This window comes from Xyrauchen texanus, chromosome 21 (assembly GCF_025860055.1).
Source record: "Xyrauchen texanus isolate HMW12.3.18 chromosome 21, RBS_HiC_50CHRs, whole genome shotgun sequence".
In the NCBI taxonomy this organism is placed as follows: domain Eukaryota; kingdom Metazoa; phylum Chordata; class Actinopteri; order Cypriniformes; family Catostomidae; genus Xyrauchen; species Xyrauchen texanus.
Genome location: NC_068296.1, coordinates 37,461,801 through 37,486,910, shown reverse-complemented (window position 1 = coordinate 37,486,910; position 25,110 = coordinate 37,461,801). Strand labels below are relative to the sequence as shown.

General features: G+C 42.0%; 1 protein-coding gene and 5 non-coding genes across 6 annotated transcripts in view; all 6 read right to left on the bottom strand.

Annotated features, from left to right (window-relative positions):
• Positions 1–25,110, bottom strand: part of LOC127661496 (uncharacterized) — a 156,467-nt gene that overhangs the window by 56,428 nt on the left and 74,929 nt on the right. The gene's annotated exons all lie outside the window — the stretch shown is intronic.
• trnaq-cug (transfer RNA glutamine (anticodon CUG)) lies at positions 351–422 on the bottom strand. Its single transcript has one exon. It is a non-coding gene; the product is annotated as a tRNA-Gln (tRNA).
• Positions 3,940–4,011, bottom strand: trnaq-cug (transfer RNA glutamine (anticodon CUG)). Its single transcript has one exon. It is a non-coding gene; the product is annotated as a tRNA-Gln (tRNA).
• On the bottom strand, positions 14,274–14,345 carry trnaq-cug (transfer RNA glutamine (anticodon CUG)). Its single transcript has one exon. It is a non-coding gene; the product is annotated as a tRNA-Gln (tRNA).
• On the bottom strand, positions 14,706–14,779 carry trnai-aau (transfer RNA isoleucine (anticodon AAU)). The gene has a single exon. It is a non-coding gene; the product is annotated as a tRNA-Ile (tRNA).
• trnai-aau (transfer RNA isoleucine (anticodon AAU)) lies at positions 23,176–23,249 on the bottom strand. The gene has a single exon. It is a non-coding gene; the product is annotated as a tRNA-Ile (tRNA).

Below are 25,110 nucleotides of genomic sequence, written 5' to 3'. Positions count from 1 at the left end.
ACCGTTTGGCACAAAGTCACAGAGCGGTCCCTGCACGAGATTTTTAACTGGTATCTCTGGATTCAGAGGACAGAGTGCTAACCTTCTTTCCTCATGGATTTCCATGAGGCTACCCTCATGGTAATACAAGAAGTGCTGCATTCCAAATTTTCAATTGTATCAGAAAATACTATCCATGACAGATTAGAGTTCAACAAGAGCAATATATGTAGATATTTTTGATATAAGTTTATGGAGAAATGCTCATGGACCTGGCAAGCAGAGTATTGCAGCAGGAGATTTGGAGGATCACTGCTTTTGAAAAGTACTTTTGATTGGGTCCTCCGAACCGTTGGTGCAAAAGTCAAAGAAGGTCCCACCGAGATTTGAACTCGGATCACTGGATTCAGAGTCCAGAGTGCTAACCATTACACCATGGAACCGACATTAATTGTATGCTCTCTCCTGGGTTTGGACAAAAAACATGTTTTGTTGACATTGGCAAGAGAAAGGCATATTTTAGGCCTCTTGATGGGGATTTCCACAGCCAAACTCTGTTTTTGGCCACAAGAGCCTAAGATGGTTCCGCCAGGATTGAACTCAGCTTGTTGGATTCAAAATGCAATGTGCTAACCATTGCACAAACCTGCATTTCCTGGTGAAAGGAAGTTGTGAGTATTATTGCTGTTTGGTAAGGAGTTTGAAACAGGCAATGGGCAGCCTGTATCTAAGCAGTGATATTTGGTTTATCAGTCTAATGCTCTCCTAACTTATCAAGTGAGATTCAGATCAATAGTTACCCTAGCCCCTACGGGGATCGAACCCGCGACCTTTGCCTTATTAGCACCACGCTCTAACCAGCTGAGCTAACCATCCTTGTCTTTTTCTTGTCACTGCCCATTTTCACAGAAAATGCTTGCTTGGTGGTAATGCTGACATTAAGACTTTGCACCCCATGGTCTTCAAGTTTGAATATCTAAGGTAACTGGGATACTAAACTGGGTAACTGGGATATAAAAAGTACTGTGGCTAAATTGGTTAGGAATAAAGCCTCAACCGAACCAGATATTACATCTCAGTTCAAGAGTAATGACTTCATGAATTTCTTTACAGATAAAATTGAAATAATCAGAAATAAAATTGGAATTATGCAATTATCTGTCATAGCACCTCAGAAAACAGTGTCGAATAATTTCCCTCATGTGCAACTTCAATCCTTCAGCTATCATAGGTCATGAAGAGCTAACAAAACTTATCGAAACATCAAAAGCCACAACTTGTTTGTTAGATCCTATACCAACTAAGCTCTTAAAAGAGGTATCTTAAAAGAAGCCATTATCAAACCGCTAATTAAGAAGCCACAACCTGATCCTGGAGAACTTGCTAATTATAGACCGATTTCAAATCTCCCGTTTATGTCAAAAATACTAGAAAAGGTAGTATCCTCCCAAATATGTTCATTTCTACAGAGAAATAGTATATATGAAGAATTTCAATCAGGATTTAGGCCTCATCACAGTACAGAGACTGCACTTATCAGAGTTACAAATGACTTGCTCTTATCATCTGATCGCGGCTGCATTTCTCTTCTAGTGCTTTTAGATCTAAGTGCTGCATTCGACACGATAGATCACAACATACTCTTGAATAGGCTGGAGAATTATGTTGGAATTTGTGGAGTGGCATTAGCATGGTTTAGGTCATATTTAGCAGACCGCTACCACTTTGTCTATTTAAATGAGGAATTGTCAAACCAAACAAAAGTAAAGTATGGAGTGCCACAGGGATCAGTTTTAGGGCCTCTGCTTTTCTCCATGTATATGCTTCCCCTGGGAGATATTATCAGGAATCGTGGAATAAGTTTCCACTGCTATGCTGACGATACACAACTTTATATTTCTTCAAAACCTGATGAGATTTCACAATTCTCAAAATTAGCAGAGTGTATCAATGAAATAAAAGATTGGATGGCCAGAAATTTCCTTCTACTCAATTCTGACAAAACAGAGGTTCTAATTATTGGACCAAAACACTCTAAAAATAAGCCACTAAAATATAATTTGACTCTAGATGGATGTACTGTTACATCATCTTCAACAGCAAAGAACTTAGGTGTTATATTTGATACCAATCTGTCCTTTGAAAATCAAATTACAAATGTTTGTAGAACAGCATTCTTCCACCTAAGAAATATTGCTAAATTAAGGCATATGCTCTCGGTTGCTGATGCCGAAAAACTAATTCATGCGTTCATGACCTCAAGACTAGATTATTGTAATGCATTACTGGGAGGATGTCCAGCAAGATCAATAAATAAACTTCAATTGGTTCAAAATGCAGCAGCCAGAGTGCTGACGAGAACCAAGAAATATGATCATATTAGCCCCATTTTATCATCGTTACATTGGCTACCTGTTAAATTCCGTATTGATTTTAAAATTCTGTTAACTACGTACAAAGCTTTGAATGGTCTAGCTCCACGAGTACTTAAGTGATCTTCTACCACGCTATATTCCAACACGTTCATTAAGATCGCAAAATTCTGGCCTATTAATAGTTCCTAGAATATCAAAATCCACTAAAGGAGGAAGATCCTTTTCATATTTGGCTCCTAAACTATGGAATAGTCTCCCAAACACTGTTCGAGATGCAGACACACTCTCTCAGTTTAAGTCTAGACTAAAGACTCATCTATTTAGCCAGGCATACACCTAATTTATCCCACAATTAGGCTGCTTTAGTTGGGTCTGCCGGAACCAGAAACCAGAAACATTGAGCATGATCTCTAACTCTGCAATAAATTCAATGGCATCTACACTTACATCTTTTTATTTGTTTCCCTGTCTCAACCTCGGGACTCCTATCCTGAGGTCACCAGAACCGGCTGGATCCAGCACCATTCCTGCTTCATGTTGGACTCCACTGCTACATGTCGCAGAATGATGATGCCTAAATGCAGCCGGTGCCAGCCAAACATCACTTCAATCTATTATGACGGACTTCAGAGGATGAAATTATGCCAACTCCAACCTGCATCACCTCGGTCTATTTATGGACTACAATCCTGAAATGAAATGCTTAGACTAACAATTGCCAACAAAAGCCTTCATCAGCCAATTAACAAGGACAATTGCATCTATGTGAACTTCTGCAATGAATCAAGATGGACTTCAAAGACTTTGGTCATTAATCTTACAGTTCAAACACAATCTATGTTTAATCAATGACCCTTATCACTTAGTTTAATAAATTTAAACCATGATTTTACCTATACATAATTAATATTTACATTAAATTCATAATGTTAGCCAGAGGGGAACTGGCCCCCACAGTGAGTCTGGTTTCTCCCAAGGTTATTTTTCTCCATTAATCTACATCGTATGGAGTTTTGTGTTCCTTGCCACAGTCGCCTACAGCTTGCTCACTGGGGTTATTAATACAATTATCATTTAATTATTTATAAACACTATTAAAATTTGTATTTTATCTAAATTACACAATGATGATTAATTGACTTTATAGACATTACAGTTCTTATCGTCTGTTAATGCTAATATTCTGTAAAGCTGCTTTGAAACGATGTGTGTTGTGAAAGGCGCTATACAAATAAAATTGACTTGACTTGACTTAAGGGCAAGGACAAGCTATTCTTGCTCTTATCTACATTAATGGGGAAATAGAGACATCCTCAAAAGACTTTGGCAAGCATAAAATGGAATAGCATTTATCGCCAATAACTCCTAACAAAATTTCAAATTTTCAATTGTATCAGAAAAATACTATCCATGACAGATTAGAGTTCAACAAGAGCAATATATGTAGATATTTTTGATATAAGTGTATGGAGAAATGCTCATGGACCTGGCAAGCAGAGTATTGCAGCAGGAGATTTGGAGGATCACTGCTTTTGAAAAGTACTTTTGATTGGGTCCTCCGAACCGTCGGTGCAAAAGTCAAAAAAGGTCCCACCGAGATTTGAACTCGGATCACTGGATTCAGAGTCCAGAGTGCTAACCATTACACCATGGAACCGACGTTAATTGTATGCTCTCTCCTGGGTTTGGACAAAAAACATGTTTTGTTGACATTGGCAAGAGAAAGGCATATTTTAGGCCTCTTGATGGGGATTTCCACAGCCAAACTCTGTTTTTGGCCACAAGAGCCTAAGATGGTTCCGCCAGGATTGAACTCAGCTTGTTGGATTCAAAATGCAATGTGCTAACCATTACACAAACCTCAATTTTCCGGTGAAAAGAAGTTGCGAGTATTATTGCTGTTTGGTTTGGAGTTTGAAACAGGCAATGGGCAGCCTGTATCTAAGCGGTGATCTTTGCTTTATAAGTCTAATGCTCTCCTAACTTTTCTAGAGAGATTCAGATCAAAAGACACCCTGGCCCGTTGGCGTTATTAGCACCATGCTCTAACCAACTGAGCTAACCAGCCTTGTCTTGTTATTGTCACTGTCCATTTTCACAGAAAATGCTTGCTTGGTGGTAATGCTGACATTTAGACTTTGCACCCCATGGTCTTCAAGTTTGAAGATCTAAGGGCAAGCTATTCTTGGGGCAAGCTATTCTTGGATTTGAACACGAGACACTTTTGCACCCAAATCCAAAATCATAACTCTAGCCCCACAAGCCACCTTGCAACGTCTGCTCTCTTAAGAAAGGTCTACACAAACCTCATTAGGTTCTGATGCTCAGCATGGCATGCCAACATACACTTATTTTCAGTCATACAAGTACTGCTCTTATCTACATTAATGGGGAAATAGAGACATCCTCAAAAGAATTTGGCAAGCATAAAATGGAATAGCACTTATCGCCAGTAACTCCTAACAACATTGCCAATGACAATTTTGCTTCATTTGTTCCATTTCTCATGTAGCACTCATAGTTATCTGCATCTATTGCTTTCTCTTAAGGCAAATTGAATGTGTACTGAAGTTTCCTTGGAAAAACTTACCATGTCACATTCTTCATGGGGGCTGACCTACTTGACCACAAAACTCATATATGATTTAGGATCACTGCTTTGCAAGACTCCTTGGACATGGTCTTTCTGACCATTGGAAGGGCCCATGGCCCACTCCAAAAGGAAACAAACAAGAGTGGTTTGGTACCTCTGGGCTGCACAGCTGAGGAGAAACAAAAATTAAAGAAAGGCACGTTTCCCACCTACCAGGAGGGGAATTAGCTCAAATGGTAGAGTGTTTGCTTAGCATGCGAGAGGTAGCGGGATCGATGCCCGCATTCTCCATGCGAATGTTTTCCTTTTAGGAACTGTTCTCTAATCTCAGACCTGGTCATCACAATTTCAAAGTGATAGACCTGGCCAGCAGAGTTGGTACACTTTCACTTCTGTAGATTTGGAGTCTCGCAGCTTTAGAAAAGTCCCTCTGATTGGGTCCATTGCACCGTTTGGCACAAAGTCACAGACGGTCCTGCCGAGATTTTAACTGGTATCTCTGGATTCAGAGGCCAGAGTGCTAACCTTCTTTCCTCATGGATTTTCCTGAGGCTACCCTGCAAATTAGAGCTCAGCAGAGGAGAGATTCAGAACAAAAGTCTGCTGTACGTGGGCCTGGCATGCAGCAACACTGTACGAGGGAACTTTCTCTTTTACGTGTTCTTCACTAATTTTACAGATCTGGGCATCAAATTATGTTTTTGATATGTTCGGGGTATAACAGTTTTCACCCGGACCAGATATGGAGAAAGAAAACCAGGAGTCGAGAAGTACAATTAAAAGAGTCAAAAATTTACTGAAGTATAGTCTGCAGTGAAATTGGTAGAGCCAGCGGCAAAGTCTCACGAGGAGATCGAAAGCCATCTCGTACCTTACACAAAATCTTACATCAATTATACCATTTGCAAGGATGTACATTCCATTATTTTACTCCTGATTGGCTAAAAGACCATACAGTCACAACATATAGACAGCTATGCGGCCTATCAACATTAATCAGCGCACTTGTCGTCCGAGCCCGAGATTTACATCTGAAGTGACCTCGCAGATGGTCGCGAGCGTCTTCGAGTCGGCCTGGTGTGCATCCCTGGGTTCAAAACCTGGGTAGAAGGTCAAACGCACACAAAACACTGACGAACGACAGTTCTTCTCTGGGCACAAGAGAGCCAGAGCACACATTATCAGGCCATTTAAACCAAAACAGAGATAAAATATTCACTCCTCGGGCAGAGGAGAGGGTTGAAATAACATACATTTCTTCCCTAAAGAAATAATAAGAGAAAATCACACTTCTACTATTCAGGTATTATTACATAGGACTTTAAACCATATAATTAGTCATGGAAAGGTAACAATCAAACACAGAATACATCTGGAACACATGTTTAACGCATTCCCCTGACCCCCTCCCTGAGAGGCTGGAGAGCGTCACAAATAAGCTTATCCCCCAAAAGACCTTCAGCCGACGTGCAGGACAGAGAGACTCTGGAATGTTCCTAAAAGAGACTAATTAACATTCAACACACATATGATTCAAAGTATATTTCAATTATGCATAAGAAAATAGAATTGATTATGTGATCATGCATATAGTTAATTCATCACTTTATTAAAGAAGTTAAGCAACAGAATACAGATAGATATTGATATAAAAGGATATATATATATATATATATATATATATATATATATATATGTATTGATATATCTGAAGAGCCAAGGGATTTTGACCCTCACCCTTCAGTCCCCGTTTTAGACCAATGTGGGGTCCAATACCGCCACGTCTGGTCTACCAAGTGAGGTCACTCACGGAAGGTGGAGTGGTAACGCATGCTTCCCTGACGGGTCACACTTGTCTCTTCAGCCTCATTGCTGGACATGCTGGATACTAAAATTCCCAGTCCCCACGTGAAGGCTCTCCCACCTTCCACTCACAACAGGGCATGGATGTTATCCTTCTTAAGTTTCTCTTCCAAGCGTGTCGTCAGTTTTCTCAGTCGGTTCTCCTCCTCGGAAGGGTTCAAGTTACTGCAAGCAGACCTGCATACATAAGAAAAACAGAAACGAACACACATCCACACACACAGACAGAGGACACCCACTCCCAAAAGAGCTCCAAAAGCATATAACACATATTTAACAGCTCCCATGACCAAATCCTCTGGCGCAGCCACAAACTCCTCCCAAGCTTCCTCCACATATTCCTCCACTGTTTCCGTCATGTCAGTAAATATTGCTCCTACCGAAAAAGCCAAAACCAATGCTACTGCTATAGCAGGCGGAGGTTCGAATCAGTATACCATGGAGTGCCCTTAGATTTAAGCCATACAGAATTCAAATACTCATAACCTGCAAATGGATCATTAGTTTTTATCTGTTCCAGAAATGCAGTGATAAATTTCTGCCGAGCTGTTTGCGCCTTCAACCGAGGAAAATATTCAGTCTTCTGCTTCAACTCTGCAACACAAAGAGACAGCTCTGCTTCGTTAGCCTTCTTACTCTTATCAACTGGACGCCATGCAGGACCCATGGGGTGTGTCAACCTGTGTTTAGCACAGTCCTCTGATGGAGTCTTAGACTCTAGATCTCTGATTTCCTGTACTGAAGGAATTGGACTCAGAAATTGTCTAAATTGTTTTGCCCTGTCAAACCACTCATCTCCAATAGCTACATCGGACAACTGAGGCCACATCCTCACCTGAAATGATTTATAATTGTCCCACAACAGCTCCTCATACTTTAAAGGTACCAGACTAGTCTTTGCTCGAGTGTACATCATTTCAATATTCAGTTTAAACACTTGCAAATGCATCCATGCTGTCACGTTATAAGCCATCGATGTAGGATTATAACATTTATCTTCAAGGTAATCATGCAGGTGATCCATGTTGAAAACAGTTCTGTTAGCAAGGTTCCTAGCAAACTCATACTGGTGCAACACATCAGAAAAACTAGCCCAAGTGTAACCTGACTTAACAAAAGAAGCATTACACACCTCCCAGGGTATCTCCATCATCTTCACACCGGTGAGCTTCTCAGAAATTTCTCTACATTTATCAACATCTCCAGGAGGAAACATCTTAACAAACCACTGTTGAATTTCTTTACCTAAACAATGCTCAACATGTGCAGTCTCCTTCCAAGGGTCATCGAATCTAGTGTACCTGGGCCAAGAGACGGACAAAGCATTAATAGCAGGCAAACCATTTTTACTGCCATTCAGATCGAACTTGTCCTTGTCAGTTTTATCTATCCGTCCTAACCTATCACAGACTGCACCGTAAGCCCTATTAGTGTCCCATCGGATCATGTGGCATTTAGTTGGGACTAACACTCCCCATCTCATCAAATCCTTATCATTTATTGCTGTTTGATACTCATCAGACCCCGGTTCTTCTCTAATCACAATATTGCTGTATATATAGCTTTGGGCTACATCTTTAACGACTTTGTTGTAACCAAGTTCATTCTTAGCTTTGGGAAAATAGTATGACATGATGTGGCGAGGATCAGGAGCACTTGGGTATAACGGAAGTTTCACTGCTTTTCCACCTAAAATCATGTGGGAGTCATTCACATCTGCTACCTGATGCCTCCTTCGTTCTGCTCTACTCTCACCTTTTCTAGATTTTAACAAATATCGATTAACCATATCCATTCAGTATAGAGCATGCACTCATGTTTTCACGAGCTATGTGGTCAGGGGTCCAGCTCATTGAACTGAAATCTCCTTCAAACAGGTCAACGCCTCCACTCCTCATCCACCGACCTTTTTGCATAATGAGGGTAGTATCGGGATAATTTGGGGAGTGACCAAGCCAATAGGTCACTGTCTCATTTCCGTCCAGACGATAACAACGATCATTTACCTTTTGGTACATGGTCGGAATTAAATTTAGACCCTCAGTTGAATTTAGACATGGGTATTGTACCCATGATGGACGGTTATCGATCTCCTCACAATCCCAATGAGTTGAAAACGCATGGAATCTCCCTGTCCAAATTGAAATTTGAATCCACATCAAAAATGATAAAGCGATCAGAATTAAAAATACCAACGAGAGCGGAAGTACCAATCGGATGAAAGCTCGTTTCACTTTCAGTCGTCTCTCACTACGCACTTCTTCTTGAAGAATTAGCAGCTTCAGTATGTCGTTGGATTCAGCCATCTGTAATGATAAAACATTTGTTCTAGAATTCTAGAATTTTAACATACACGACAGACATTTAATGATCCCGAGGTAGTAAGTTGTTACACTTTTCAAGTGGTTTCACCTGTGACCAATGTCTCCATACGGTACCCAAAACCCCCCTGTCCAGTAGAACAGAGGTGTTAGTGGTCAATACCACCTGATAAGGCCCATCAAATTTCGGACCTAAGGGGAAACTATCTCCCGCTGTAACATTACATTGTCACCTATTTCAGGCAAAGCAGGCATGTCTTTTTGCTCAACATTATCTCGATCTGCTTGTCGTGTGCTAACACTAACCCGTGTGTCTCGCAGACTGTCATCCAAAGCTTTCAGATAATTTTGTAAAGTGTCTTTCAAAGGCCCGGATGGTCCCTCATGTTGCAAGGGGGCATCCCAGGGCAGCCGCATGTAGCGACCTGTCATTACCTCAAAAGGGCTGAGCTGTGTAGTCTTGTTAGGGCTGGCTCTCATGCTTAACAAAATCGCTGGGACAGCCGCATGCCACCCTTTCCCCCACTCCAACAATCTCTTTCTCAATGAAGTTTTAAGCGTACGATTAGTGCGTTCAATAGATCCGCTAGATTGGGGCCTAAATGGAATGTGAAAGTGTTGCCTCACCCCCATCAATTTCATGACATTTTTCATCACCTTCCCAGTAAAATGTGTACCCTGATCTGAATCAATTTGTAAGGGCAAACCCCATCTTGGGAAAACTTCATTCAACATAATCTTGGCGGTTGCATCTGCGGTGCAGTTTCTCAGTGGAAATGCCTCAACCCATCTGGAAAACAGATCAACAATCATTAGAATGTATGTAAAACATCCACTAGGGGGCAGTGGACCTATGAAATCAATTTGGAGGTGGGTCCATGGCCCTTGAGTTCGAGGGGCATGTCCTAAGGGAATTTTCAGCTTAGAAGAAGAATTAACCTTAAGGCATACTAGACATCTCTTACAAAAATCATGGCAAGAAGCCCTCAGTCGGGGCCACCACCAGGTTTTGGAAATCATTGCATGTAGTTTTTCAGGACCTGCATGTGCCAAACCATGATACAAAGACATTAGTTCAGTTCTAGCAGAAACAGGACAAACAAAACACTCATTAAATTTCCACGAGTTCCCACCCATGTCCATAGATGGAACGGCCTGCTGGCATCGGCATGGCGTAATGCTGGGGAGGAAGCAAGAGTTTCTTTGATACTCACAAGCGCCTCCTCCATCTCCTCAGTCCAGTCGATCAGCTCCGATCCAGGTTTTCCTCCTTTCAGCGCCTCTGTGAGTGGTTTAGAAAGTTCAGTGTATTCAGAAACATACTGGCGGCAGTAATTCAAAAGACCCATTACTTGCCTTAGACCAGTAACCGTGTTTGGTTTTGGAAGTTCAATGATAGCTTTAACTTCGTTCAGGAGTGATCGTCTGCCGTGCACACCCACAATTTGCCCCAAATAAATCACTTCAGGCAGTGCTAGCTGTGCTTTCTTCAAGTTCACTTTGAATCCCCGTTTTGGAGGGCATTCAAAACAGTCTGTACAGCAGTCAAATGTTTGAACTTGGTTGGACTAACAATTAAAATGTCATCCACATATTGTAGGACAACAGATCCAACATATTCAATTTGTTTTCTTACCGGATCGATGAAGGATGCTAGTACCTGATGAAACAGTGTGGGTGAGTTGCAGAAACCTTGTGGCAAACGACTCCATGTCCATTGGCGACCCCTGCTGGTGAAAGCAAATCTGCCTTGGTCCTCCTTGGCTAGGGGACAAGTCCAAAAACCATTAGAAATGTCTAAAGCAGTAAAAAAACAATGTTCAGATCCTATCTCGTGTAGGATAGTTGCGGGGTTGGCCACCAGAGGGTGCATTTTCTCAGACACTGAATTCAGAGAAGTGTAATCAATGGTCAAACGCCAGCTCCCATCCGGCTTTTGACAGGCCACATGGGAGAGTTAGTGGGAGAGGAACAGGGAATCACAATCCCCCGTTTGCATAGTTCATCTACAACAGTGTCAGCTCCCTCATTTTTCAAAGGATATTGTCTTCTGGCTTCATGCAAAGGACCTGGGATGCTCAGCGGCTGAATCTGTGCTAAACCACAATCATATTTATCTTTTGCCCATACATCAGGAAATTTGGAAATTATAAACTTCCACTCAGGGCGAGTTTCAGTTAGAATAGCAGGTTCAGCCACTGCACATCTCTGCTCATGGTGGGGGCCACTCTGAGATAAGCGAATTGTTTCATTGCAGCCAAGCACTAGCTTATCTTGAGAAAGCAAAACATCAGCTTCGAGTTCTTTCAGAATGTCAACACCGATTAGAGTCCCTACAGTATTTTTCCCTACCCAAAATTCAGTCCAATAGACTTTTTCAGAGTTAGAAATGGTTAGAGGGATAGGAACAGATTTATGATATACATTTGTGGTTTACCACTACGACAATGTCTAGCAATGTGGCCCTCTCTGTTACAATTTCTGCATCTGGCAACAGGCTTGGTACAATCTCTACAGGTATGACCTCTCTCGTCACAATTATAGCAGGTTATGTTATTGCGGGGACTCATTTCCACTTCAACTGATACAGCAGATACTTTACCCACATTAACATCATCATCACGTGTTTGCAAACGGCCCCAGCTTACAGAGCACCAACGAAGCAAATCCTCCCAATATCTGATGTCAATGGTACTGTTCAACAACATGCCTCATTTTTCACAGCATTTTCTGCCTTCTCACAAACCGCCTCAAAACCCTTACTCAAAATACACAGATCACAGCCGACTTCCTGCCCAATAATTTTTGCCACTCTATCACGCTGGGCAATCAAACTAGACCATCCGTCCATCATATTTGGAATTGCATTTTCATGGCTTAAAGGTATACCACCCAGTTTACAAATCCATGAATAGGCAAACACGGATAGATATTTGGCCCTATCAGCGTCTTTTTTGTTCTGCAGCCAGTCAATCTGCTGCATGGCGTTCCAATCAGACTCAGACCCCTGACTGACCATTTTCTTAATGAGCTGTGCACATTTCTTTGATTTGAGCTCGTCAGAGCAGAGCTGTTTACAGCGTGTGCCCTTTCGTTTTGGTCAGAACTACTCAGAAAATTCCCTCTATCAGTCCTTTTTCTTGGTCACAGTTGAAAATCACTACCGAAAAGATTTTAGTAGCAAATATTTTACACGGATAAATTAACTATAGCAGCAACAATACTGGATTTCTACACAATACACCACAAAGTATTCTTCACAAACATCCTGGTCACATATACTGATCCATACCAATTCGGGTCATAATTTATTTATTTACTTGGGACTGCTCCTGATGCATCCCTGGTAAAACAATCCCTATTGTATTTTATTTTATTTTATACCTAATATCTGAATCCCTAACTGCCTGATTCACTAAGCTCAGGGTACCCCTATCTGAGGTGGAAGAGATTGAGCAGGTTTACGGTGCCACTGGACCTCCCGTCCAGGGACGCACTCTGCCGGGGTGGTGCTACACCAATGCCCACCTGGGCCCCCACAGAGCACGCTTCACTTGCGCTGTTTGCTGTTTTAACCCTTAACAGCTCTCTCAGCGACTTCTTATACTTTCAATAGTATAATTAAATTACTCTTCACTCGCCTCGTCGGAGTGAAGCTCTCCCGCTCCCCTTCAAAATCTCTTCCAGTCAGACAGCCCTAACAATTAATAAAAGCTTCCTACCTTGTTTGCTGATTTGCCAGAGATGTCACCACGGAGTGATTGCCCTCCGAATCCTCCACCAAACTGTTAGGGGTATAACAGTTTTCACCCGGACCAGATATGGAGAAAGAAAACCAGGAGTCGAGAAGTACAATTAAAAGAGTCAAAAATTTACTGAAGTATAGTCTGCAGTGAAATTGGTAGAGCCAGCGCAAAGTCTCACGAGGAGATCGAAAGCCAACTTGTACCTTACACAAAATCTTACATATATTATACCATTTGCAGGGACGTACATTCCATTATTTTACTCCTGATTGGCTAAAAGACCATACAGTCACAACATATAGACAGCTATGCGGCCTATCAACATTAATCAAGCGCACTTGTCGTCCGAGCCCGAGATTTACATCTGAAGTGACCTCGCAGATGGTCACGGGCGTCTTCGAGTCGGCCTGGTGTGCATCCCTGGGTTTGAAAACTGGGTAGAAGGTCAAACGCACACACAAAACACTGACGAGCGACAGTTCTTCTCTGGGCACAAGAGAGCCAGAGCACACATTATCAGGCCATTTGAACCAAAACAAGAGATAAAATATTCACTCCTCGGGCAGAGGAGAGGGTTGAAATAACATACATTTCTTCCCTAAAGAAATAATAAGAGAAAATCACACTTCTACTATTCAGGTATTATTACATAGGACTTTAAACCATATAATTAGTCATGGAAAGGTAACAATCAAACACAGAATACATCTGGAACACATGTTTAACGCATTCCCCTGACCCCCTCCCTGAGAGGCTGGAGAGCGTCACAAATAAGCTTATCCCCCAAAAGACCTTCAGCCAATGTGCAGGACAGAGAGACTCTGGAATGTTCCTAAAAGAGACTAATTAACATTCAACACACATATGATTCAAAGTATTTTTCAATTATGCATAAGAAAATAGAATTGATTATGTGATCATGCATATAGTTAATTCATCACTTTATTAAAGAAGTTAAGCAACAGAATACAGATAGATATTGATATAAAAGGATATATATATATACTGTATATGTATTGATATATCTGAAGAGCCAAGGGATTTTGACCCTCACCCTTCAGATACATTATATTACATTACATTTATTGATTTAGAAGGTGCTTTTATGCAAAGCGGCTTATAATAGAGGAATAACACAACATAAGTGATTCATCTTAAGGAGACAAAAATACAAAAAGTGCTGTGTTCCAAATTTTCAATTGTATCAGAAAAATACTATCCATGACAGATTAGAGTTCAACAAGAGCAATATATGTAGATTTTTTTGATATAAGTGTATGGAGAAATGCTCATGGACCTGGCAAGCAGAGTATTGCAGCAGGAGATTTGGAGGATCACTGCTTTTGAAAAGTACTTTTGATTGGGTCCTCCGAACCGTCGGTGCAAAAGTCAAAGAAGGTCCCACCGAGATTTGAACTAGGATCACTGGATTCAGAGTCCAGAGTGCAAACCATTACACCATGGAACCGACGTTAGTTGTATGCTCTCTCCTGGGTTTGGACAAAAAACATGTTTTGTTGACATTGGCAAGAGAAAGGCATATTTTAGGCCTCTTGATGGGGATTTCCACAGCCAAACTCTGTTTTTGGCCACAAGACCATAAGATGGTTCCGCCAGGATTTGAACTCAGCTTGATGGATTCAAAATGCAATGTGCTAACCATTACACAAACCTGCATTTACTGATGAAAAGAAGTTGCGAGTATTATTGCTGTTTGGTAAGGAGTTTGAAACAGGAAATGGGCAGCCTGTATCTAAGCGGTGATATTTGGTTTATCACTCTAATGCTCTCCTAACTTTTCTAGAGCGATTCAGATCAAAAGACACCCTGGCCCGTACGGGGATCGAACTCACGACCATGGCGTTATTAGCACCACGCTCTAACCAACTGAGCTAACCGGCCTTGTCTTGTTATTGTCACTGTCCATTTTCACAGAAAATGCTTGCTTGGTGGTAATGCTGACATTAAGACTTTGCACCCCATGGTCTTCAAGTTTGAATATCTAAGGTAACTGGGATACTAAACTGGGTAACTGGGATATAAAAAGTACTGTGGCTAAATTGGTTAGGAATAAAGCCTCAACCGAACCAGATATTACGTCACAGTTCAAGAGTAATGACTTCATGAATTTCTTTACAGATAAAATTGAAATAATCAGAAATAAAATTGGAATTATGCAATTATCTGTCATAGCACCTCAGAAAACAGTGTCGAATAATTTCCCTCATGTGCAACTTCAATCCTTCGCTATCATAGGTCATGAAGAGCTAACAAAACTTATCGAAACATCAAAAGCCACAACTTGTTTGTTAGATCCTATACCAACTAAGCTCTTAAAAGAGGTATCTTAAAAGAGGCCATTATCAAACCGCTAATTAAGAAGCCACAACTTGATCCTGGAGAACTTGCTAATTATAGACCGATTTCAAATCTCCCGTTTATGTCAAAAATACTAGAAAAGGTAGTATCCTCCCAAATATGTTCATTTCTACAGAGAAATAGTATATATGAAGAATTTCAATCAGGATTTAGGCCTCATCACAGTACAGAGACTGCACTTATCAGAGTTACAAATGACTTGCTCTTATCATCTGATCGCGGCTGCATTTCTCTTCTAGTGCTTTTAGATCTAAGTGCTGCATTCGACACGATAGATCACAACATACTCTTGAATAGGCTGGAGAATTATGTTGGAATTTGTGGAGTGGCATTAGCATGGTTTAGGTCATATTTAGCAGACCGCTACCACTTTGTCTATTTAAATGAGGAATTGTCAAACCAAACAAAAGTAAAGTATGGAGTGCCACAGGGATCAGTTTTAGGGCCTCTGCTTTTCTCCATGTATATGCTTCCCCTGGGAGATATTATCAGGAATCGTGGAATAAGTTTCCACTGCTATGCTGACGATACACAACTTTATATTTCTTCAAAACCTGATGAGATTTCACAATTCTCAAAATTAGCAGAGTGTATCAATGAAATAAAAGATTGGATGGCCAGAAATTTCCTTCTACTCAATTCTGACAAAACAGAGGTTCTAATTATTGGACCAAAAACTCTAAAAATAAGCCACTAAAATATAATTTGACTCTAGATGGATGTACTGTTACATCATCTTCAACAGCAAAGAACTTAGGTGTTATATTTGATACCAATCTGTCCTTTGAAAATCAAATTACAAATGTTTGTAGAACAGCATTCTTCCACCTAAGAAATATTGCTAAATTAAGGCATATGCTCTCGGTTGCTGATGCCGAAAAACTAATTCATGCGTTCATGACCTCAAGACTAGATTATTGTAATGCATTACTGGGAGGATGTCCAGCAAGATCAATAAATAAACTTCAATTGGTTCAAAATGCAGCAGCCAGAGTGCTGACGAGAACCAAGAAATATGATCATATTAGCCCCATTTTATCATCGTTACATTGGCTACCTGTTAAATTCCGTATTGATTTTAAAATTCTGTTAATTACGTACAAAGCTTTGAATGGTCTAGCTCCGCAGTACTTAAGTGATCTTCTAACACGCTATATTCCAACACGTTCATTAAGATCGCAAAATTCTGGCCTATTAATAGTTCCTAGAATATCAAAATCCACTAAAGGAGGAAGATCCTTTTCATATTTGGCTCCTAAACTATGGAATAGTCTCCCAAACACTGTTCGAGATGCAGACACACTCTCTCAGTTTAAGTCTAGACTAAAGACTCATCTATTTAGCCAGGCATACACCTAATTTATCCCACAATTAGGCTGCTTTAGTTGGGTCTGCCGAACCAGAAACCAGAAACATTGAGCATGATCTCTAACTCTGCAATAAATTCAATGGCATCTACACTTACATCTTTTTATTTGTTTCCCTGTCTCAACCTCGGGACTCCTATCCTGAGGTCACCAGAACCGGCTGGATCCAGCACCATTCCTGCTTCATGTTGGACTCCACTGCTACATGTCGCAGAATGATGATGACTAAATGCAGCCGGTGCCAGCCAAACATCACTTCAATCTATTATGACGGACTTCAGAGGATGAAATTATGCCAACTCCAACCTGCATCACCTCGGTCTATTTATGGACTACAATCCTGAAATGAAATGCTTAGACTAACAATTGCCAACAAAAGCCTTCATCAGCCAATTAACAAGGACAATTGCATCTATGTGAACTTCTGCAATTAATCAAGATGGACTTCAAAGACTTTGGTTATTAATCTTACAGTTCAAACACAATCTATGTTTAATCAATGACCCTTATCACTTAGTTTAATAATTTTAAACCATGATTTTACCTATACATAATTAATATTTACATTACAATTCATAATGTTAGCCAGAGGGAACTGGCCCCAACAGTGAGTCTGGTTTCTCCCAAGGTTATTTTTCTCCATTAATCTACATCTTATGGAGTTTTGTGTTCCTTGCCACAGTCAGCCTACAGCTTGCTCACTGGGGTTATTAATACAATTATCATTTAATTATTTATAAACACTATTAAAATTTGTATTTTATCTAAATTACACAATGATGATTAATCGACTTTATAGACATTACAGTTCTTATCGTCTGTTAATGCTAATATTCTGTAAAGCTGCTTTGAAACGATGTGTGTTGTGAAAGGCGCTATACAAATAAAATTGACTTGACTTGACTTAAGGGCAAGGACAAGCTATTCTTGGATTTGAACACTTGACATTTTTGCACCCAAATCCAAAATCATAAATCTAGCCCCACAAGCCACCTTGCAATGTCTGCTCTCTTAAGAAAGGTCTACACAAACCTCATTAGGTTCTGATGCTCAGCATGGCATGCCAACGTACTCTTATTTTCAGTCATACAAGTACTGCTCTTATCTACATTAATGGGGAAATAGAGACATCCTCAAAAGAATTTGGCAAGCATAAAATGGAATAGCATTTATCGCCAATAACTCCTAACAAAATTGCCAATGACAATTTGCTTCATTTGTTCCATTTCTCATGTAAGCTCATAGTTATCTGCATCTATTGCTTTCTCTTAGGGCAAATTGAATGTGTACTGAAGTTTCCTTGGAAAAACTTACCATGTCACATTCTTCATGGGGGCTGACCTACTTGACCACAAAACTCACATATGATTTAGGATCACTGCCTTGCAAGACTCCTTGGACATGGTCTTTCTGACCATTGGAAGGGCCCATGGCCCACTCCAAAAGGAAACAAACAAGAGTGGTTTGGTACCTCTGGGCTGCACAGCTGAGGAGCAACAAAAATTAAAGAAAGGCACGTTGCCCACCTATCAGGAGGGAATTAACTCAAATGGTAGGGCGCTCGCTTAGCATGCGAGAGGTAGTGGCATTGATTCCCGCATTCTCCATGAGGATGTTTTCCTTTTAGGAACTGTTCTCTAATCTCAGACCTGGTCATCACAATTTCAATGTGATATACCTGGCCAGCAGAGTTGGTACACTTTCACTTCTGTAGATTTGGAGTCTGGCAGCTTTATAAAAGTCCTTCTGATTGGGTCCTATGCACCTTTTGGCACAAAAGTCACAGAAGGTCCCGCCGAGATTTTAACTGGTATCTCTGGATTCAGAGGCCAGAGTGCTAACCTTCTTTCCTCATGGATTTCCATGAAGCTACTCTGCAAATTAGAGCTCAGCAGAAGAGAGATTCAGAACAAAAGTCTGCTGTACGTGGGCCTTGCATGCAGCAACACTGCACGAGGGAGCTTTCTCTTTTACGTGTTCTTCACTAATTTTACAGATCTGGGCATCAAATTATGTTTTTGATACATTATATTACATTACATTTATTGATTTAGAAGGTGCATTTATGCAAAGCGGCTTATAATAGAGGAATAAAACAACATAAGCGATTCATCTTAAGGAGACAATAATACAAAATGTGCTGCGTTCCAAATTTTCAATTGTATCAGAAAAATACTACCCATGACAGATTAGAGTTCAACAAGAGCAATATTTGTAGATATTTGTAGATAAATGATCATGATGGCGCCACGAGATGGCTGCCTCGGTGTGGAGCTCTCCAATACTTTTGTTGTTTTTGTTTGTATGTACTGTGTTTAGCAATCTTTTACCAGTCAGTTTACCATGGACTCTGCTGAACATTCGCACATACCAGATAATCTTTTCCCGGTTTTTGAATATTTAATCTCCGTCAGCCGGCGTTCGAACAGCACTGCCGAGCATTTATCTCACGAATCTCCGCTTTCTTCCCAACAAAACTGACGAACTACATCTCCTCACACATAATAATAAGGACTTTTCAAACTCTGCTGCACTGTGCTTCACTGAAACCTGGCTGAATGAAGCCATTCCGGACAGCGCATTACATCTGCCGGGCTTCCAGCTGTTCAGAGCGGATCGCATCGCGGAGTTAACGGGGAAAACGAGAGGCGGTGGAACATGCTTTTACATCAACGAAAGTTGGTGTACAGATGTAACAACATTAAAGAGGATGTGCTGCCCTAATCTGGAAGCGCTCTTTATTAACTGTAAGCCGTTCTACTCCCCCGCGGGAGTTTTCTTCGTTTATTCTGGTGAGTGTTTACATTCCTCCAAACGCGTCTGGGAACTTAGCGCTGCAACAGCTGGCTGATCAAATCACAGACACAGAACAACAATACCCGGACTCAGTTATTATTATTCTTGGGGACTTTAACAAAACAAATCTCACACGCGAACTGCCCAAATACAGACAGCACATTACATGCCCCACCAGAGACAGGAATATATTGGATCACTGCTATACAACATTAAAGGATGCATATCGCTCTGTCCCACGTGCAGCTTTGGGACTCTCTGATCACTGTCTGGTTCATCTTCTCCCGTCCTACAGGCAGAAATTAAAATCAACAAAGCCAGTTGTAAGGACTGTAAGGAATGGACTAATGAAGCAGAGCTGGAACTACAAGCCTGCTTTGACTGCACTGATTGGAGTGTTTTTGAAGCTGCAGCTACAGACCTGGACGAGCTCACAGATACTGTTACATCATACATCAGTTTCTGTGAGGATATGTGCATCCCTACTAGGACATTTTTATCATTCAACAATGATAAACCATGGTTCACAGGAAAACTCAGACAGCTTCGTCATGCGAAAGAGGAGGCTTACAGGGGTGGGGATAGAGTCTTGTAGAATCAGGCCAGGAACACACTGAATAGGGAAATCAGAGTGGCTAAAAGAAGCTACTCTGAGAAGCTGCTAACGACCCTGCATCAGTGTGGAGTGGCCTGAAACAACTTACTAATTACAGGACTCCTACCCCCAACCCTGTGGCGGACCAACGACTGGCTGACGACCTGAATGTGTTTTATTGCAGATTTGAAAGGCCCAATTTCACACCCCACATGCACTCGGACCTTCATTTCACACAACCATTAACACCTCCTGCAACCCCCCTCCTACCCCCTCCTACTACACTACCTGCACTCAAGATCTGTGAGGACAATGTGTACCATGTCTTTCGGAAGCAAAGGTGAAGGAAGGCTCCAGGCCCAGATGGCATCTCACCAGCGTGCCTTTGTTCCTGTGCTAACCAACTGGCCCCCATCTTCACTCAGATCTTCAATAGATCACTGGAGCAGTGTGAAGTCCCATGCTGCTTCAAACGCTCCGTTATTATCCCCGTCCCTAAGAAACCTAAAATCACAGGACTTAATGACTACAGACCTGTCGCCCTGACATCTGTGGTCATGAAGTCATTTGAGAGACTGGTGTTGGCCCACCTGAAGGACATCACTGGACCCTTTCTGGACCCCCTTCAATTTGCTATGATGCAGTCAACATGGGTTTGCATCACGTCCTGCAGCATCTGGACAGACCGGGGACATACGTAGGATCCTTTTGTGGACTTCAGCTCGGCTTTCAACACAATCATACCAGATATACTCCGGACTAAGTTAAACCAACTCCCTGTTCCCACCTCTACCTGTCAGTGGATTACCAGCTTTCTGACGGACAGGCAGCAGCTTGTGAGGCAGGGAAAATTAACTTCCACCACCTGTACCATCAGCACTGGTGCCCCCCAGGGATGTGTGCTCTCCCCACTACTCTTCTCCCTGTACACCAATGACTGCACCACCAAGGACCCCTCTGTCAAGCTCCTGAAGTTTGCAGACGACACCACTGTCATCGGCCTTATCCAAGATGATGATGAGTCTGCATATAGAAAGGAGGTTGAACGGCTGGCTTTCTGGTGCAGTCAAAACAACCTGGAGCTGAAGACGCTCAAAACAGTGGAGATGATTGTGGACTTTAGGAGGAACACCCCATCATTGTCCCCCCCCTCACCATTCTAAACAGCACTGTGACAGCAGTGGAGTCATTCAGGTTCCTGGGCACTACCATCTCACAGGACCTGAAGTGGGAGATACACATCGACTCCATTGTGAAAAAGGCCCAGCAGAGGTTGTACTTCCTTCGCCAGCTGAGGAAGTTCAACCTGCCATCAGTGCTGCTGAAACAGTTCTACTCAGCAGTCATTGAGTCTGTCCTCTGCACTTCAATAACTGTCTGGTTTGGTGCAGCTACGAAATCAGACATCAGAAGACTACAAAGGACAGTTCGGTCTGCTGAGAGGATTATTGGTTGTCCCCTGCCCCCCCTTCAAGAACTATACACTTCCAGAGTGAGGAAAATGGCTGGTAAAATCACTCTGGACACCACTCACCCTGCCCACTACCTTTTTGAACTGTTGCCTTCTGGCCGGTGCTTCAGAGCTCTGAACACCAGAACCGTCAGACACAGGAACAGTTTTTTCCCTCAGGCCATCCATCTAATGAACAATTAAATTGCCCCATTGCGCAATAATGATGTGCAATACACAGTTTAATTTTAATTTTAATTTATATTATCCAGCATATCCACTTCTGCCATTACTTACATGCTCTGTACATAATATACAGTTTTTTGTTCTTTATATAAAAGATTGTATTAGATTTGCACTACGTGTGTGTATGTGGGTATGTATGAAGGTGAGTGTATGTACATATATGTATAATTATTTATATTGTGTTCTTTTTTGTTTTTAATTACCTATGTCTTGCTGCTGTTTTTGGTATTGTTTGTATTGTTGTAGACTGGAAGCTCCTGTCGCCAAGACAAATTCCTTGTGTGTAAGCATACTCTATAAAGCTGATTCTGATTCTGATATTTTTTATATAAGTGTATGGAGAAATGCTCATGGACCTGGCAAGCAGAGTTGGTACACTTTCACTTCTTTAGATTTGGAGTCTCGCAGCTTTACAAAAGTCCTTCTGATTGGGTCCTTTGCAACTTTTGGCACAAAAGTCACAGAAGGTCCCGCCGAGATTTTAACTGGTATCTCTGGATTCAGAGGCCAGAGTGCTAACCTTCTTTCCTCATGGATTTCCATGAGGCTACCCTGCAAATTAGAGCTCAGCAGAAGAGAGATTCAGAACAAAAGTCTGCTGTACGTGGGCCTGGCATGCAGCAACACTGCACGAGGGAACTTTCTCTTTACGTGTTCTTCACTAATTTTACAGATCTGGGCATCAAATTATGTTTTTGATACATTATATTACATTACATTTATTGATTTAGAAGGTGCTTTTATGCAAAGCGGATTATAATAGAGGAATAACACAACATAAGCGATTCATCTTAAGGAGACAATAATACAAAAAGTGCTGCGTTCCAAATTTTCAATTGTATCAGAAAAATAACATCCATGACAGATTAGAGTTCAACAAGAGCAATATATGTAGATATTTTTGATATAAGTGTATGGAGAAATGCTCATGGACCTGGCAAGCAGAGTATTGCAGCAGCAGATTTGGAGGATCACTGCTTTTGAAAAGTACTTTTGATTGGGTCCTCCGAACCGTCGGTGCAAAAGTCATAGAAGGTCCCACCGAGATTTGAGCTTGGATCACTGGATTCAGAGCCCAGAGTGCTAACCATTACACAATGGAACCAACATTAATTGTCTGCACTCTCCTGGGTTTGGACAAAAAACATGTTTTGTTGAAATTGGCAAGAGAAAGGCATATTTTAGGCCTCTTGCTGGAGATTTCAACAACCAAACTCTGTTTTTGGCCACAAGACCCTAAGATGTTTCCGCCAGGATTTGAACTCAGCTTGTTGGATTCAAAATGCAATGTGCTAACCATTACACAAACCTGCATTTACTGATGAAAAGAAGTTGCGAGTATTATTGCTGTTTGGTAAGGAGTTTGAAACAGGAAATGGGCAGCCTGTATCTAAGCGGTGATCTTTGGTTTATCAGTCTAATCCTCTCCTAACTTTTCTAGAGAGATTCAGATCAAAAGACACCCTGGCCCATACAGGGATCGAACCCACGACCTTGGCGTTATTAGCACCACGCTCTAACCAACTGAGCTAACCGGCCTTGTCTTGTTATTGTCACTGTCCATTTTCACAGAAAATGCTTGCTTGGTGGTAATGCTGACATTAAGACTTTGCACCGCATGGTCTTCAAGTTTGAAGATCTAAGGGCAAGCTATTCTTGGGGCAAGCTATTCTTGGATTTGAACACGAGACACTTTTGCACCCAAATCCAAAATCATAAATCTAGCCCCACAAGCCACCTTGCAATGTCTGCTCTCTTAAGAAAGGTCTACACAAACCTCATTAGGTTCTGATGCTCAGCATGGCATGCCAACGTACACTTATTTTCAGTCATACAAGTACTGCTCTTATCTACATTAATGGGGAAATAGAGACATCCTCAAAAGAATTTGGCAAGCATAAAATGGAATAGCATTTATCGCCAATAACTCCTAACAAAATAGCCAATGACAATTTGCTTCATTTGTTCCATTTCTCAGGAGTGGTGGTGGCGTAGTGGCTAAAGCACAGGGCTGTTAATCAGAAGGGCACAGGTTCTAACCCCACTGCCACCACCATTGTGTCCTTGAGCAAGGCACTTAACTCCAGGTTGCTCTGGGGGATTGTCCCTGTAATAATTGCACTATAAGTCGCTTTGGATAAAAGCGTCTGCCAAATGTAAATGTAGCGCTCATAGTTATCTGCATCTATTGCTTTCTCTTAAGGCAAATTGAATGTGCACTGTCGTTTCCTTGGAAAAACTTACCATGTCACATTCTTCATGGGGGCTGACCTACTTGACCACAAAACTCACATATGATTTAGGATCTTGGTAGATCCAAGATGGCGGCGCGGTAGCACGCAGCGGCCACTCCGGATCCACAATGGTGCTATTTTTGTTAAAAAAGCCCGACTTTTGCAACACATGGACATCGGAGCAACCGGTGTTCGTGTCTACCATCGCCAGACACTACTGAAATATAAGACTCATGCAAAAACCAAGCTGCATGATGACCTGCAGGAGGCTCTGGCGTGCTTCGGCTTGCTGCGGAGACCAGGCCTCCAGCCCTCGGCGTCGCCTGATGCCGGTGGCGAGGAAGGGCGTCGTGGCGGTGTCGCGGCGAGCGCGGAAAGAGGCGGGGGTCCATGCTAGGCTAAAAACAAACCCTAGCCGGCCGGCTCTCCCGTCTATCCTGCTCTCAAATGTTTGCTCCTGGACAATAAACTGGACTATATCCGACTCCAGCAGGCTACGTGGCGTGAGTTTAGAGACTGCTGCGTCTTTGTTTTCCGCGAGGCGTGGCTCAGCGACAGAGTTCGGATGCGCCATTCAGCTAGGCGGGCTGCGCCTCGTTTAGTGCCGACAGAAATACAGCTCTCTGCGGTAAGACTTCGCGGTGGTGGCTTGTGTGTTTACATCAACGGAATGGTGCAAGAACTCTATGCTAGTCTCTAGTTACTGTTCATCAGCTGTTGGAGCTTGTGACTGTTAGATGCAGACCTTTTTATCTACCACGAGAATTCACCACTGTTTGCATAACCGGGTTTACATTCCCCCAGCTAGCAGCTAAGGAACGCTCTGTGAACTGTATGGGGCTATGAGCGAACTGCAGAGCAGCTCACCCGGCCGGACTGTTTATTGTGGCGGAGATTTCAACCATGCAAATCTCAAGACAGTGCTCCCTAAATTCCATCAGTATGTGGACTTTGCAGCGAGAGGCTGAGCAGCTTGATCTTGTTTACACAAACATCCCAGAGGCGTGCGGTGAGCCCGCCCCCACCTCGGCTACTCAGACCACATCTCTGTTATGTTAATTCCAGCATACAGACCGGCTCGTCAGGCGCACAAAACCGCTTCAGAAGCAGGTGAAAACCTGGCCAGCAGGAGCCATCTCTGCTCTTCAGGACTGTTTTGAGTGTAC